The sequence below is a fragment of the Talpa occidentalis genome, unplaced genomic scaffold (assembly GCF_014898055.3).
Source record: "Talpa occidentalis isolate TD23 unplaced genomic scaffold, MPIMG_talOcc4v2.1 talOcc4.5, whole genome shotgun sequence".
In the NCBI taxonomy this organism is placed as follows: domain Eukaryota; kingdom Metazoa; phylum Chordata; class Mammalia; order Eulipotyphla; family Talpidae; genus Talpa; species Talpa occidentalis.
In genome coordinates, this window is record NW_023604861.1 from 35,593,582 (window position 1) to 35,610,522 (window position 16,941).

Below are 16,941 nucleotides of genomic sequence, written 5' to 3' on the forward strand. Positions count from 1 at the left end.
TACTTGGTTGATGATGCTCAAAATGAGCACAATGCGTGCTTTGCAAATGAGTGGTCTTCTTTTCCACATTTCCCACCCACAACCTGGCAGAGATCTAATAATTTTTCAAGGGCCAGTTTAAATGTCAGTTCTTCAGACCTCCCCGGTGGCGCAGCGGTTGAGCGCTGGGTTGCGAAGCTGCCCGCAGCCTCTGCAGCACCAGTTCGATCCCCTGCTGCTCCCCGGCCACTGGAGGACGGTCCCACATGGCGCGCAGACCTCTCCTGCTGCCCGCTGCTCCCCTCAGCAGTGTGCTTTGGTCCTTCTGCCTGTTCTGCTCCCCGCTCTGGCTCTGGTGAATTCTCTCACCCTCCTGTGCTTCTGACTGTACCCAGTGCTTGTATAAATAAATAAATAAAAATAAATTTTTTTTTTTAATAAATAAATAAATGTCAGTTCTTCTCTGAAGGCTTTAACAAAACCCTTGGCTCTGCTCTACGAACTGAATCTTGCCTCACATCCTTTTTAGATTCTATAGCATTTAATTGGTATGATTAGGATAGTAGAGGATATTTATCTCACTTTATGATAGTGCAGTTGTTTGGGAGACATGCATGTCTCCCACTCTAGACTGGGAGTTACATGATGCAGAAATCTCTTTATTTTCTTAGATCCAAATCTGACCTATAGTAAGTATTTTATGAATCTCACTTGAGCTAAACCAGGATCTTCCTGACTTCCTGACATTTCCTCCAAACTATTTTACCTCATTGAAAAATACTATTATTAAATGATTGTAGTATTGGCTAAAGACTCAGTTGTTTTATGTTCCTGTTTGATAATAATTTAGAGTCACAGATAAGTACCCTGTGCTAAAAATGTAAGTCATGAAACCATTGAGATAAAGGGAGTACTCTTTTAAATTTATAAAAACAGACATAATAAACCTAACAAATCTATTTTGAGCAGATGTTTGACTACCTGATAAACAGAGACAAATATAATTTATGGAATTAGTACAAGAAAGTAATAATATATAGTTGCAAATAAAATTTCACATAGTTATAGCAATGTACATAGTGGTAAATTGATGCCACTTTTGATTAAAAACCTAACTAAAATATTATTGTTGCTATGAGAAATATCAACTAACCCAATAATGTTAAAATCTACTCAGCACAAACATTTTTTCCTTAGGGCACTTAATAGATGATTGAACTAATTATTTTCAAAGTATACATTTAAGCTTTAACATGTCTACATTAAACTAAAATAGCTACTAAAATGAGCAAACTAATCTGTTTCTCAAAAATTATTCCAATATTTTCCATTCATTTCAGATTAATTGAAATCAATCTTAGGACTAAAGATTTTGTAACATTAATTGGAAGGAATAGACACATTCTAGATAATCAACTGTTTAATGATCTTGGCTGTGCTGTTCTCCAATTAGTGCTGGGTAACCAATTAATTCTTTGCCAGATACCCGGTCTTCCTGGATACCAACACTGGGCTGAGTTCTCTTGATCCTTTCACTTAATGCTTCAACTACATTAATAACTTTGACCTTGCTTACACTTGGACAGGCATTTTCTCAATTTAAAGAAAACGTGCCCTTTTAATTTATTTCAAGAATAAGCCCAACAGAATTTTTTTGTCATTCATTCTTATTCCTGGTTTAACAAATTCACTTAGGATACTGGTTTCCTATAGCTGCCATGCTTCCATTTGTTCCATTTGCTTTCCCTACCATAACCTTTGAGGTCATTTGGAACTTTGTCCTACAACTTGTTTCCTCTCTCTCTTATTTTCTTTTTTTTCTAATAATATATTTTTCTATTTATATCTTTTATATCTTTGTGTATTCCCCATAAAATTCCCACCACCAGTTACCTGTGACCCGTCACCATAGTCCCTTGTTCTCTTTTCTCCCCTGTTTTGATCCCTTTTCCTCCCCCTCCCTTGAAGAATGTCTCTTATTTATGGTTGCCTGCTAGTTTTGTTTATATTATTATTGTTGTTATTGCTATTTTTTCCTGATCCCTTATTTTCCTTTCTTTCCTTTCCACCCCTCTCCTCCCCTTCTCTCCCCTGCACCCCTCTTCCCTCTCCTCTCTTCCCTTGTCTTTCCTTCCATTTTCTTACTCTCCTTCAATTTCCTGGTTTTCCTTTGTTTTCAGATTTCTGGAACATTCACTTCACTAATAAGCAAGAATCGCTCTCTCAAATCTGCTGGTTCTCAACAGAGTTTGTAACTTTTATTAAATGTGTTTTCATCAGAAAGTTTACACTTGCTGCCTGTAGTTTTTTATTTTGTGATTTGTTACTTATCACAGGGTTTTCTACTTTGCACTCTCATATCATTAATTCTTTCTTCTTAAAGGTAGTCAGTGGACACAACCATATTTAAAGAACTCATCCTATTCAATATAAACTGTTTCATGTTGTAAATTACTGTACCTTAGCTTCTGCTTCACTGTATTCTATTTATTTCCCTAGGAAATCATGGAGTTGACAGTCAGGTTGATAATGATTCACAAGTCATCTTTACCTCTTTCTTGCTGAGACATTTCTAAAAAGTCACTTCTTTTTTGGCTTCAAATTTATCATGAATAGAATGAAGAGGAAAATATAGAGCACTTAGATGAGTTTCTTGACCAATTCTTTGCTGACCCTTACACTCTCTTAAACTCCCTTACACTCTCTTAAACTCTTTAACTGATTGTGATCTCTCTCATAGATATCCCCATAGGTATGATGACCATAAAATTAATTTTACAAATCTAGACATATTTAAGTAGAAGAGGCTGCTATTAACTATTATTTTGCAGGAACAATATGAGAAATTAGTACTATCGTGCAAACCACAAAATATTTTTAACTAATCAACAATATACCTGTGTTTTCCAATTTCTGCATTTGTTAATTCTGATCTTTTCGGGAATGCCTTTTCCTTCTTCTGTGATAAATACATCTTTCATATTTCTCATTCCTCCAAACACACAAATGAACATAGTTCTTTCACCATTAACTAGTTTATCTTTCCAAGCAAGTACAACCAAAATGAAATTCGCATCGATAGTCACAGCTTTTACTAACATTTATCATATTTATCTATTACATTTAGTGCAAATTATGTTAATAATTATACTTTTAATTATTCACTAGATTATAATTTTTAATGGAAGTAACCTTATCTGATTTTTTTTGTATTCTTTGTGGTTCCTGGGATATAGTTTACCAATTAGTGGTTATTTTATTAAATATCTATTGATTGAGTTATTAATTCATTTTGTTACATTTTGATTTGGTTGGATTGGTGTACCAATTAAATTATTTTCTAAAAGTATTCTGTACTCTCTCTTTTCATGACTTGTCAAACTTCTAACAGTTATTTTCATAAATATTTTCTAAGAACAAAATTAAGGAAGTGTGTTAGCTTTAACCACTGTCAATTAATCCTTAGCATACTAGATAAACATAAGTATTAAAAAAAACTGGAGGATGATGAATCAGCAATATGTAATCTGGTCACAAATGTAGGTAGGGACAAGCTAATCTCTTGATGATTAAGGGGGAGTAATGTGGCCTAATTTTTGTATTAGTTGGGCTAATTTTATCTACTTCAGAGCTCAATTATTTTCTGGAACTCTCAAAATTAATCTCACAATCAGAATGTTAATCATGAATTAAAACAAGCATATAAGAGTTCCAATGATCACCTTTTCAAATGAAAATAAAAACTGAAAAAAAAATCTATTTTCTTTAATTTTAATTCTTATAAGAGTCTTCTTTGTAAACAAAGTTACAACAAGCAAAATAATGTTCACACCTATTCTTCTCTACCCTCTTTCTTCTAAAGTAACAATGATGTAGCTGTGCATACTGGTCTAATTCCACTCTGGACATTTATACTGACAAATTTCAGTGACCTTAACTCCCCCCTTTCCCTCTGTCTACATATGAGTAACAGAATACCCAACCTTCCTTCGGTGGTTGCAGGAAAGTTAAACCACAATGAAACCCCAAAGCTCATGTCCAGTGTCCTTATATTGCTTGCCCGAGTCATTTACAGACGAGGGTAGAAGTCATCCCTGAGCTATGCATGACGCTGTTTCCAAATTATGTGAGAAATAAGCCTTACTTAATATCTTCTCTTGGTACATGTGTGGAATCATCATTCCTAACATCTAAACTAAATTCTGGGTGGGGATTCCTCATTGTCAACATTGAGGGTTAAAACTGGGATAAACAGTTTCTGAATTTATATGGACATACATGCTACTGACATGGATTATTTATACACAAAAAAGAAAGAAAGACTCATGATAGGTCTTTCAGATTTTAAAGGAATATTAGAAACTACTGAATGTCAATAAATCTGTTAATTTAGAAGAATTAACAAGTTATTTTTAATAACACAACTTTCAAAGCTCTACTTAAAACCACATTTTGTTTTCAATATTGCATATGCTTACAGTTATCAGCACATGTCATAGAGGTAACTGGGAGAGCTGATCTTATGTAGACAAGTGTTCCAAGTTATTTGGGAGTGATATGTCCAGTTTATCAAAATACATTAAATCAGTGCACAAAAAAGCAGTTTTGGCGCTTTGATAATAATTTCATAAAAGTTGAATATTATACAATATTATTTCAAGCTGAAAAAGAAAGAGAAACCATAATATCAATGATCTGCATACTATTAACTATTGGCCAAGCATTAATTCAAAAATAAGTTTCTTATATAAAGGCAAGACAAAATGGGGTTAGATATTACAAAAGGTAAAAGAGAAAGAGAGAAACGATCTGGTGTTAAAGTTTACCAATTAAGCATTTATAATTTTGAAATCCTTTTCTATTGGCGTATATGAGGCGCTTCTAGGATAATATATGTTACATTATATATTATATATGTGCAAAAGCATCAATTCAATATAATTTTGAAGATTTCCATAATATAACAAAAATCAGTCACTTTAGAGTAGGTGATAGAATTCTGAAATACTCAGAAATAGAAAATCATGAATTGACTAGTAAACTAAGTGAAAGAGTAAGAAACAATGGTGGCTTTAAAACACAGTGTTAGTATGAACTAAGACTTAAATGTGAGGAAACCATACCCCATTTGTTTTCACAGCATCTCAATGATTTAGTTATATGGACAACTACATAATAGGAATTTTCATAGTTATTTCTAAAAGTATATAAATGTCAGCATTCATTACAAGGATCAGGGGTTGCTCAATGCTTAATTGAAACTTTCCTCTGTCAGTTTTTGTCACACAAAGTTTCCATTATATGAATAATGAGCATGTAGAGATATTTTTTTGGCCCACTCTATTCTCAGTGGGTTTTATCTTCCAATACAGTAAGGAAAACACCTGGGAGAAATGGGACAGCATCCAGGGGGGGAAAAAAGACTGCTTTGATATAGGAAAATTCATGTACTCTGGTTCTTTTTGTCACTGATTGCACTTACATAGAGAAATCACTTATCTCCATTGAACCTTATTTCATTATGTGGGAAAAAATGAATAAAGATTTGATTAGTTGAGCTCTTAAAATTCCCTCCTTCCCTATTGTATTATTTTTCCAGATACGATCTTTTTAAACCTGTACTGCCTCATATATGAACATTTGAAGATAGATTTAATTTTTAAAAAACAACAAAACTAAGCTTGATTTATTAGAAGTCAAAACTTTTGCATCAAAGTCTATTCTGTCATTCAGTTAGTAACTATATACTAAGTATATTTTATACACTAAGTATATATCACGTGACATTTCAAACTAAAAAAAAATTGGAAGAGAAGGCTTGATTTCTGCCTCCTCATCTAGTACTACTCTGCAGTTTTACTCATCTCATCAAACCAAATCATTATCTACACACTATTTCTACTTGATAAAATCAAAACTCTAGGACAAATCTTTGATTATTCTTTTTTTATTCCCCATCATGCACTTTATAGGCAAATATTTTCAAGTATATTTTAAAATACACAGTGAATCCATAGATTTCTCTCCATTATTCGTTTTCCCGGAATTACAACTGGTTTCTTGACATCCCTCTATACACACACTAAAACCATAGATGCCAGTTATCTTCTAAAAAATGTGTATCAAGTGCATCACTCCCTACCTTAGAGGTGGACATTGACTTCACTCTGTGCATGAAATATATGCTGACTGCAAAGTGCTATAGACCTAGAACCTGTCATTTCCCCACATTTGTACAATAAAATCCACCTTTTTAATCACTTTGTTTATGCACACTTTCTCTTTATTCAATAATGCAACTTTTTTTTTGACAATACAGTCTTTGCAATAACTGTTGCCTATGTCTAGAATGTAAAATAGAGATAGAGTTAGAGGGAGGAAGAGTAGGAGATGGAGATAAAAGTAGAGATAGAGATGTATACAGAGTATGAGATGTATCTAGATAGATATAGATGTAGATATAGATATGGATACATAAAGATAATCTGTCCATGATTGGCTCCTGCCTTGTACCATGAGCTGCCAGGAAAGGCTTTAGCCAGCTGTGACCCTGACTAGAATAATCAGGTTGGAAAATGAATGAATGCATATTATTGTTTAATACCAGAAGTATAATGAGTCTTTATTTAGAATTTTGATTTTTTTTTTTGTGATCAGAAATTTTTCTAGGACCTTAAATCATATTTATATCAATCAGTTTATGGTAAAATTGGTTTCATTATATCCCCTTTCACTTAAAATCACAGTTTCCAAGATGTAAAATTTTAAGACTTACTGTAGCTTGAAATCAGAAAGTTTGATGTCTCCAGCTCTGTTCTCTCTCAAGATTGCTTTACAGTTTGGGATCTTTGGTGGTTCCGTACAAAATTTAGGATTGTTTTTCTTACATCTGCAAAAAGTGCATCAGAGTTTCCATAGAGATTGAATTGAATTTCTGGGTGACTTTAAGTAAAATATAGATATTGTAACATTAATTCTCCCAGTCCATGAACCTGAATAACATTCTATGCAATCATGTCTTCAATTTCTTTCACCAACGTCTTATAGTTTTCAGTGATACTTTTCACCTATTTGAATAAATTTATTCCTAAGAAATTTATTGTTCTGATTCTGTTGTAAATGGATTATTTTATTAATTTCTCTTTCTGATAATTCATTGTTGATGTATAGAAGCAGAACTGACCTTCCTGCATATTGATACTGTATCCTACAACTTTATTGTATTTATTAGTTTCAACATTTTTGGTCAAAGTGTCAGAGTAGGCATGATTGTCTTAGTCCTGATCTTAAGGAAAAAATTTTAACACTCTTACTGTTGAATATGGTGTCTGCTGTGGACTTCTTGCCAAACTTTATAAACATGCAGTCACATGTCAATACTTTCCTATTTGTTGAGCAAAAGTAAAAGTTAATAACTGACTGTGAGGTTTTTCTGTTGCTTGTTGTCTGCCTATTATAACTTGAAGTTTCAAAATGATTTGAGGAATGACTCCAAATAGTAGATTCAGATGATAACTTCATTCTGAAACAGTGTTTAGTTGAAACTAGATTAATGGATGTTACTAGGAAAAATGATTTCAGTTCTTTATATTCACAATGAGCAGATCATCACGTATAAAGAGGTATAATTTAGGAATTCTTCAGTAGCAAAACCAATTCCATTTACTTAAAGAGAATTTTATTGAATGGATCTGGGCAAGCTCACAGATTGACGCAAAGTTAAAACAAACTGTTGTTACTATTTTTATCTAAGTCTTGTTTTTTCACATTATAAAACTTGAAATATGGACAGATCAGATTTTTTTTACACAAAGTCCCTTCCAGCTTAAAAATTAAATAATATTTTTTAAAAATAAGATATTTTAGAGAAGCAGATGTTATTGAATAGCCCCATTTACTAATTAGCAACTGGACACAAATATTTTGTGCTATCCACTTTATTCTTAATTTTTAAAAGTCTGTATCTATAAAAATAAAAGAAAGAGCAATTTTTCTGGAGGGAGAAAGAAGCATTTTTGATGGATATGCCTTCTAAATGTGCATCACATTTATCATTTGTTATAATATATCATTATATTAAAATATGATATTTACATTTAATTATTTTATTTGGGCCTCCCTGGTGGTGCAGGCAGTTGAGAGCAGCACTGTGAAGCTGTCTGCAGCCTCTGCAGCATGGGTTCGATTCCTGGCCGGCCAGGGAGATTCCCACATGGCGAGGCAGACCTCTCCTGTTTCACCCGCTACTCCCCCACAGCAGTGTATTTCGTCAGTCTGCCTGTTCTGTTCCCTGCTCTGTTTCTGGTAGTCACCCTCTGTCTCTGTCTCTCACCCTCTTGCACATCTGGCCTGTACCCCAGTTCTTGCATAAATAAACAAATCTTTAAAAAAAATTTTAATTATTTTATGATTAATATATAAACTCATTTTTACAACGAATGTCTAAGCTTAGTTATTTTTGTATATGAAGTTTTTTTCCATTTTATAATGAAATTATGTGTCTTTATTCTTATTGGATATCTATTGCTTTCAAATTCTACCATACTACTGAGGCATTTTCTGTTAACTTACTGATCATGAATCACTAAGCTGGTTCAAGGTGAACATATCTGTAAATGATATAGATACTTTGAGATTTGCTCACAGGTATTTTCTCAACACATTATGATATTGAGAAAAAAGGGAGAAAAGGTCTTTATGTGCTCATACATTCCAGAATACAAATTAAGACAAAGATAATGAAAGACAATTAGATACTATTAAAGAGGATAATAAGAAAAAAATTGTATCTTTTATATCAGTGATGCACTTCTCTTTCATTTACTATTCTAAGCAATTTACTATTCTAAGCAATGGTGAAAAATCATAAATTTCATTTTCCCAAATTTAATATTTTCTTTATGACATTCCTGATGTGAATTAACTAAAGTTGGCTCAAAAATCTGAGTATCTGGAAACTACTTACAAGAATGGATGCTCAACTGCTTTACATTTATTAAAGTGATTCTTCAACAACATACCTGAATATTTTAGGAATGTAATATATATGTTGCATATATATAGCAAAAGGAACATGGCTACTCCCTTGTGCATAAAAATATTACAAATATTTGATGATTAGAATTATATTTCCTGTTACTCTCCTTTTTCCTAAGCCAAACCCTTTATGTTGATAAAGCATGATTTCTAAATTCCTTATTCATTATGTTTGTTCTTCTAGGTACACAATGATTATGTAATGTATTTCTTAAAATGGACTCAATACTATACATAATACTCTCTACATGTCCTGATCTACACAACTCTACAGTAAAATTTTTAAATTATTCTAGATTTCTCTCTCAGCTTTAATATTTGTGTTTAAGTGAAACATGTCCACAAATACATTTTTGCCAATAATGTATCACTGGAGTATACTTTCATTTCATGAAAGGAATTGGTCAAAAGAAAGTTTACTTCTGTGAACTCTACCTAGAAACCAAAGTTAACTCTGAGTCAATAAAATAGTAATTTATTTCACTAAGTAGATTTTAGTTCCTAAAGGATGGCTAGGTCTGGGTGATTCTGGTTCTCTGTCAGCTCTCGGACTCTTGTTTATCTTTAATTTCACTCTCTCTGTTTGACAGGAAAGGTGACTGCTCAAAGCTGAAAACTGAGTGGTCACAATCTCAGAATGAAAAAGAATCTAACTTTCAATGTTCATATAAATCACTCAAATTAAACTTCGATTGATTCCCTTGAATCATGTGCCTATCTCATGATCAACCTTCCATCCATGGAAAATTCTTGATGACTAGCAAAGTTTTCACACCCACCATAGGTTGCAGACTTTGGGGACAATTGATTGATAGTCCAGAGGATGGAGGAGGATTATTCTCAAAAGGAAAGGATTTTTTGCACACCAAATCCTAACAGTTCTCCCCTTGGTAGCAATGAACAAAATTTTCAAATTATTTTTAAGAGTTCATTAATTCAAATTAATGTGTTTTATATGTCACAGTAAGGTCTGCATGTCACAATAAAGCAAAATTGAACGTGGTGATAAACTAAGAATAAATAGAGATCTATTCCATTATTGTCATATGCACATTTGTGTTAGAAAATCCAACATGATCCTTAATTTGTTAGAATTAAAATTTGCTAAGTCATTATAATCAGCACCTGTCATTAGTGGCAATATGTTACCAATGATTAAATTTAGATCCTTCTTGTTATTAATTCATGTATTTGCTCCTTACAAATATTTGTTCAATTTCTATTCTATATTTGACATTTTTCCAGGACTTGTAATATAATATTGAACAAATCCGCATGGTCTCTGACATGATGAGGTACAAGCACAATGTGGACCACTAATCTTAAATTATTTATTATTTACCCTCACTTGTGATTAGGACAATTAAATGAAAACATAATATAAAGTGATGGATAGATATAAAATAATAAAGACTAAAATTTTGTATGGAATAGGAGAAAATTCTTTAGAGAAATGAGATTTAGAACCTACTATTTATTTGAGGAATAAGAGTGGCTAGGAAACCTGTATCTGTGTCTCTGTATATATTGGTGGATAAAGAGAGCAAGAAAAAGGTGTCCAATGGTTTAAGCCAATCAGAAAGCCTGAGGAGGGACAGAAGACATGATACCGTAGTAAGCCAAAAGGGAGAAGTTAGAAAACAAGAAGAAGCATATGCTAGATCATGTAGGTCTTTTTAAGGGCTTTTTGGCTTTATCCCAAGATTAATGGAAAGTCATTGAATTGCTGGAGCCGAGGACTAATTTGAAAAGATTAGTGGTTTTATTTATTTATTTTTATTAATTTGTAAGTTGTTTCCATATCTTTATAACTTTAGGGATACATTTTGTTTCTTTCCCATATATGCACATGCTTCACTCACCCTCCACCAAACATCCTGTGTCAATGCACTCCCCCTACACCACCACCCCAATCCCTTTGCTAACCAGTATATTTGTCACAAAGTCTAAGAATTGTTTTTGCTGTACTTTTCTGTTACATGGTTTGGTCATTTATATTTCACAAATAAGTGAAACTATTATATCATTTACTTTCCAACTTGTTTAACTTAGTTTAATCACCACAAAGTCCTTCCCTTGTGCCCCAAAAGGCACAATTTCATCTATTAACAAATGGTGTTGGAAAAAATAGAAAGCCAAAGGCAAAAAAAAAAAAAAAGAAAGAAAGAAAAGAAAAGAAAACAAAAGAAAAGTAAACAAGATCTAGGCTTAACTCCATACACAAAAATTGATTCAAAATGGATTAAAGTCGGGCCTCCCCTGGTGGCGCAGTGGTTAGCGCTGGGCTGCGAAGCCGCAGGTAGCCTCTGCAGCACCGGTTGGTTCCCAGCAGCAGGCGAGGGTCGCACATGGCGCACAGACCTCTCCTGTTGCCCGCTGCTCCCCTCAGCAGTGTATTTCGTCAGTCTGCCTGTTCTGTTCTGTTCCCTGCTCTGGCTCTGGTGAATTCTCTCACCCTCCCGCACTTCTGACTGTACCCAGTGCTTGCATAAATAAATAAATAAATATTTTTTTAAAAAATGGATTAAAATCTTGGAGAAATGACCAAAACCATAAATAACTGAAACCATAATTTAGATAATTTAAATTTAAATTTAGGGCCAAAATAAGGGGGGTGGGTGGGAATTGTATGGGGAATATAACCAAAATGAAAATACATACATTGTGCAAAAATGAAAAATGATTAAGAATTATATAAAATGAATTTTTTTTTTAAAAGGAAGAAACCATCAAGGAAAAAAAAAAGGAAAACTACAGGCTGGGAGAAGAAATTCATACATATCTGACAAGGGATTAATTTCCAAAATATATAAAAATATGTGCTCTCAAAAGATTTGTTTGCTGTATATGGAAACACTTAAATGCTCATTAGAAGGTTGTTACAATAGCCCTGTCAAATATGGCTGTAATATGGTGGTGGCTATAGTGTTAGAGGTCTGAGACACACAAATCAAAAGTCTGAGAACATTTTTGAAAGTAGAATCATCAGAAATGGTGATTGCCTGCTTTTATGTACAAATTTAAATATGACCCATTCTTTTAACTTAATCTTAATAAAGCTATGTTTCTAAATGAAAGTCATTACTTAATATAATTTATTATGTTATGTAACGAACCTAGTTAAGTTGCTGAGAGCTGAATTATTTAATGGACAGACATTATCCAAAGCCTACAAAGTGAGTTCTCCTCTTTAAGAATAATAATTTATTTTGTGACTTTAGTAAACACAATATTTTATAGTCAGTATGCTATAAAATATGCTCATGTGTAACAACTGCATTTCTAGCTCATTGGAAACCCAAAGAAAATACAAAGTTATCATGAGTAAAGAAGAAGAAAAGTCATAAAAAGGAAAAGACAGGAAAAATAACCAGCAGAACAGGGACACCAATGGGGAACACACAGTCTATCCAATCTTTGATCTTACCTAAATTTGAGATATATTCAGGAGAAACAGGTATGCAAGCATTCCTGACTCTTAAGTTTGTACTGACCTCTTTTAAATGCTCCACATTTCACATTTACTCTTCTCTAAATGAAATTGTCTGACTATATAGCAGTTGCTTCAAGAGCAATGTGCCCCCCAAAACTTTCACTTTTTCTTTCTGTGCATATTAAAATTTATATATGTTCTTATGTATGAGAATCTGGCATGTCTTGTTTTAAGTTCCTGACTTGTATTAACTCATTTAATTTTCACTACAAATCTTTGAGGGAGTTACATTACTGTCACCATTTCACCAATGAAGGAAACTGACAAAAGTCAGTCACAGCACTTCCCTCAAGTTAGTAAAGGGCAGAGCTGGGATCTGAGCATGCATCTTCTGGTGCCAGAGCCCAAGCACTTAAACCTTTGTTCTACTAACCCATGAAAGCCGGTAGATTAACAATACCTATCAACGATGGAACACTGTCAAACACTGGTGGCTTAAAATTTTTATCTTGAATCCTGCAAACAAGCTAAGCAACCTTTTTAAGGTAGATATAATTATTCCTTTTCCTAAAGGGAACTGGTAGCTCAGGGAGCTTAATCCATTTGACATGGGTCATAGAAGTAGAAAAGAGTAGAGCCAAAAACCAGTCAGAAGTGTTTATATACAAAACTGTTTTTACTTTTAACATCAGGAAAACTTGTAGGTTTAGCTCTATCACCTGCAGTATGACCTTGAACATCAGTTAATGTCCCCAGCTTCTGTGTATTCAAGTGAAAAATAAAAATGATTCTCAAATGGTGTCAGTCCTTTGGGGTACTTGCTATAAATGCAGATTTCCTAGTTAATCCTAAATAGCCTAAAGCAGATCTGTTATGGTGTTGTGTCAGGGAATACCACACTGTCAAAGAAATGGGAGTCGTGGAGCAAGCTGTTATGGCAGGATGCTGCTAAGAAGGCAAAGCCTGGCCTTTTTATTGATTGAATTTTTTTAAAAGATTTATTGGTGTATTTATTTATGCAAGAAACGGGGAACAGGCCAGATGCACGGGAGGGTGAGAAGATCACCATAGACAGAGCAGGGAACAGAACAGGCAGACTGATGAAATACACTGCTGAGGGGAGCAGCAGGCGAGACAGGAGAGGTCTGCACGCCTTGTGGGACCCTCGCAGGCAGGCTGGGATCGAACCTGCCAGCCGGGATTGAACCCACACTGCAGAGGCTGCAGACAGCTTCACAGGGCGGAGCTCAACTGCCTGGGCCACCAGGGGAGGCCCTATTGATTGAATGATTTTACAGAGTCAGTTATTCAAAGTAGGAGAACAAAGAGAAAAAAGTGATGGAAGTGAATTTATGCTAAGGTTATGTAGGCTTTGGGGGGAGGTAAGTCTGAGGATATGGATTGATTTTATGATCCATGTTTGAAGATCGAAATCAAGTCAGACCCCCATTTGGGTTTCCAATCTTATCAGCGAGGCACTCCCTGCTGACCAGTCTCTGGGAAGCAAAGTTACATATCAGTCTATGGCTCCCCAGGCGTTCCTGGTCATGCCTCGGGTGATGTAGACTCATTGTCCCAGGGAATTAAGCATCCTGCTTTTATTTAACTTGAGAGGAACCTTTGCAGGATTGGTAGTTCCCATTCTTTAAGTTTAGGTAATTGACTGACTGGGCCAAATGGACTTTGTACTGAAAAGGCCAAATTGCATAGCCAGAATGGTGGCTTAAGCAGCCCTTAATTTAAGCCTAGCAGATCCACAGGATGGCGGTGTAATTGTTTCTTTTTTGAAGTTAAATCTCTAAATATTCTGACTCAGGTGATATTTGGATCAAATTAACAGCTCCTGGGAAACAAAATTCTTCATTTCTTAGTTTTCTTTGTTTTCTCATTCCTCCCTCCATCTCACCTTCCCCTTCCCTTACTTCATACTTTCATACATCCCCTCTTTCTCTTTATTTTTCTTCCTTTCTTCCTTGTCTTTCTTTAATGTAATATATTTAATTTAATTGTTTAGTGAAGTACCATTGTTTTATATAATTCATAACTTCTGAGAGGTAAAAATGTAAAGGGAACAATCATATATAGATTGTTCATATATATATATATATATATATATATATATATATATGTGTGTGTGTGTGTGTGTGTCATCTCTATAAGCAGAGTTCATAATACCCATGACTATTTAACACATATCCATGATGCTACCACCTAGTTGAATTCTCTTTACATAACATCAGAATTACTGCTACAGTGGGTCTTCCTCTCTCTGGAATCATTCAGCTATAATTCATTCTGTGTACTTTTTCAATATTATAGTCATTCTTAAAAAATCATGTCATCAAATTTCTAATAAATTTCCTTAAATTGCTCTCTAGTTTATCCTATATTAGGTATAAAATCTCTCTCATTCTCAGTTATTACGCATCTAATTACAAACTATTTCTCTGCTTTACAATTTCCTAGTGTCCAAACACAGCTTGCATTCCAGGATCATTTATCACTATTCTGAAAACACACTCATGAGTTAACCGTTTCCATGTGTACCTTAACTTGACCACCTTGTTTTGGCTCTTCAGAGTCTTTCCTAAATCTTTCATTTTTTTCTGAAGATAGTTTCATTAACTCTGATATAAAACTATATTTTGATTCATGAAAGGTCGATGCAGGGGCCAGGAATGAGGAAGCCCACATAGAAAAAGAAAAGATGACCCTGACACCAGGACCACCGATACCATCAAACCTAAACTGAAGCCATAAACAGGAGAAAACAACTTTGTTCCACCTAAACGTGTTTCCCCCCTTCCAACCCAGTTTTCCTGCCTAATCTCTCCTCACCCTATAAAAGAGACATCTCTCCTCACAATGGGCAAGGCTTCATGGACCCCGACCTTGGGGTCCTCCCCAGGTGCAATAAATTTTCCCTTCCTTTGAGAAATTTAGCCTGGCTCTCCTTTTCTTTACTGCTCCGAACCTTTCACTTCATGCCATCTTTTCTCCTGTACTAGTGGTAGCCTTCTGAAGACAATAGTCCTTATGGACTTTAGAGCAGTATTTTTCCTCTGCTGGGTCTCAATCAACAATTTTTAGTTAGATAGAATAAATGAACTGAATGGAGTATTGTAGAAAGCAAAGACAGTATCAGAGTTTCAATGATATAAATCTAAGTTATGTTTCTTCTAACTTCTTCCTGTTGAAATGTGTGCATGTATGCTGGTTAACAATATAAAATGCATTTCTTAACTGTGGATCTTTAAAAAGTTTGAAAGCTATTATTCTACAGAACCAAGTATAGCATTTATCACATTATGGAAACTCAGTAAATGCATGCCAGTTGATTGGTTAAAATTGCTATGTACAATTAATTGTAGGAAGTTAGGTCTGGTATAAAACAAATATTCATATCGTTGCTAAGGCACTGTACTGAAATATGATTTCTTTAATTATTTAGCAATTGCAAAGGGAGAATTTAGGTTACAAATATGATATGGTTCATTTAGTATGGCTTAAACTTTCCATTATTCTGGCTTTTAAAATTAATCTCCTCTCTAATGAAAAATCAACTCCAGGTTGTGTATTTGACAAGAACAGGGAGACTAATGGGTTTGTATTATTTTTTAAGCACTAAGTAAGAAAGAGATTTAAAGTTGACCTAATATGTTTTGGTTTAATGAGTTTTAGACTTTGGGGCTTTATTTCACTTTACCATAAATACCTGAATTCTAAAACTAATACTTCTCTCCAAGGGATTTTTCTATAATCTAAGAAGAAGAATGAAGATTTTGAGCTTTGGAAGTTGTTATAAAAAGTGCCTAATTTCAGAAACAAATCACCATTGAAGGCTGAATTAATGGAATCAGTTTATAGTAAAATCTGTATCATGTACATGTTTCATAGGGTTATATTTTAACAGCAAATGTTGAATGAAGTACAAAAGATGGCAAGAGGATTGGGATAGGATTTTAATACCTTAACATTTCCTGATTGATGGCATTATGAATCAATGGCAATTTTTTTTTTTTCAGGCACCATGTGTGAGTGATTATAATCACTGCAAAATCCTGGCACGTCTTTCCATCCAGTTTTTCTATAGGATTTAGAGATCATTTCATTGTCTACTCTAAAAATTTTTACAAAAAGGATTTTTGTTGTGTTTCTTTACATCGTGAACAATAAAGTGAGGCAACTGAGTAAACACACATATTGCAAACGTGAATTTTTGAAAGCAGTAAATAATAACTTATAAAATAATGAGGTTATTAAAGTCTACCAAGTAGATTGAGAGGAAGCAAGATTAAGCAGGAGGGGTGAGGGCATTCACGGCCAGCACAGAGGTTTTAGATAAGTAGGCATGACCAAACACACGGAAGAAAAACAGGCACGAATCACAGATCACATTTCACTTGGGAATCCGAGTCATAAAGCCTTTGCATTTTAAAGCTGGAAGGGACTTAGTTCAACACTCTCATTTCACAGAAGAGGAAATTGAATCA

At 34.1% G+C, this 16,941-nt stretch overlaps 1 long non-coding RNA gene across 1 annotated transcript in view; it reads left to right on the forward strand.

Annotated features, from left to right (window-relative positions):
- Positions 1-16,633, forward strand: part of LOC129146906 (uncharacterized) — a 28,066-nt gene extending 11,433 nt beyond the window's left edge. The window contains exon 4 of the long non-coding RNA XR_008554269.1: positions 16,474-16,633. This is a non-coding gene — a long non-coding RNA (uncharacterized LOC129146906). The remainder of the gene's footprint in view (positions 1-16,473) is intronic.
- The last annotated feature ends 308 nt before the right edge of the window (positions 16,634-16,941 follow it).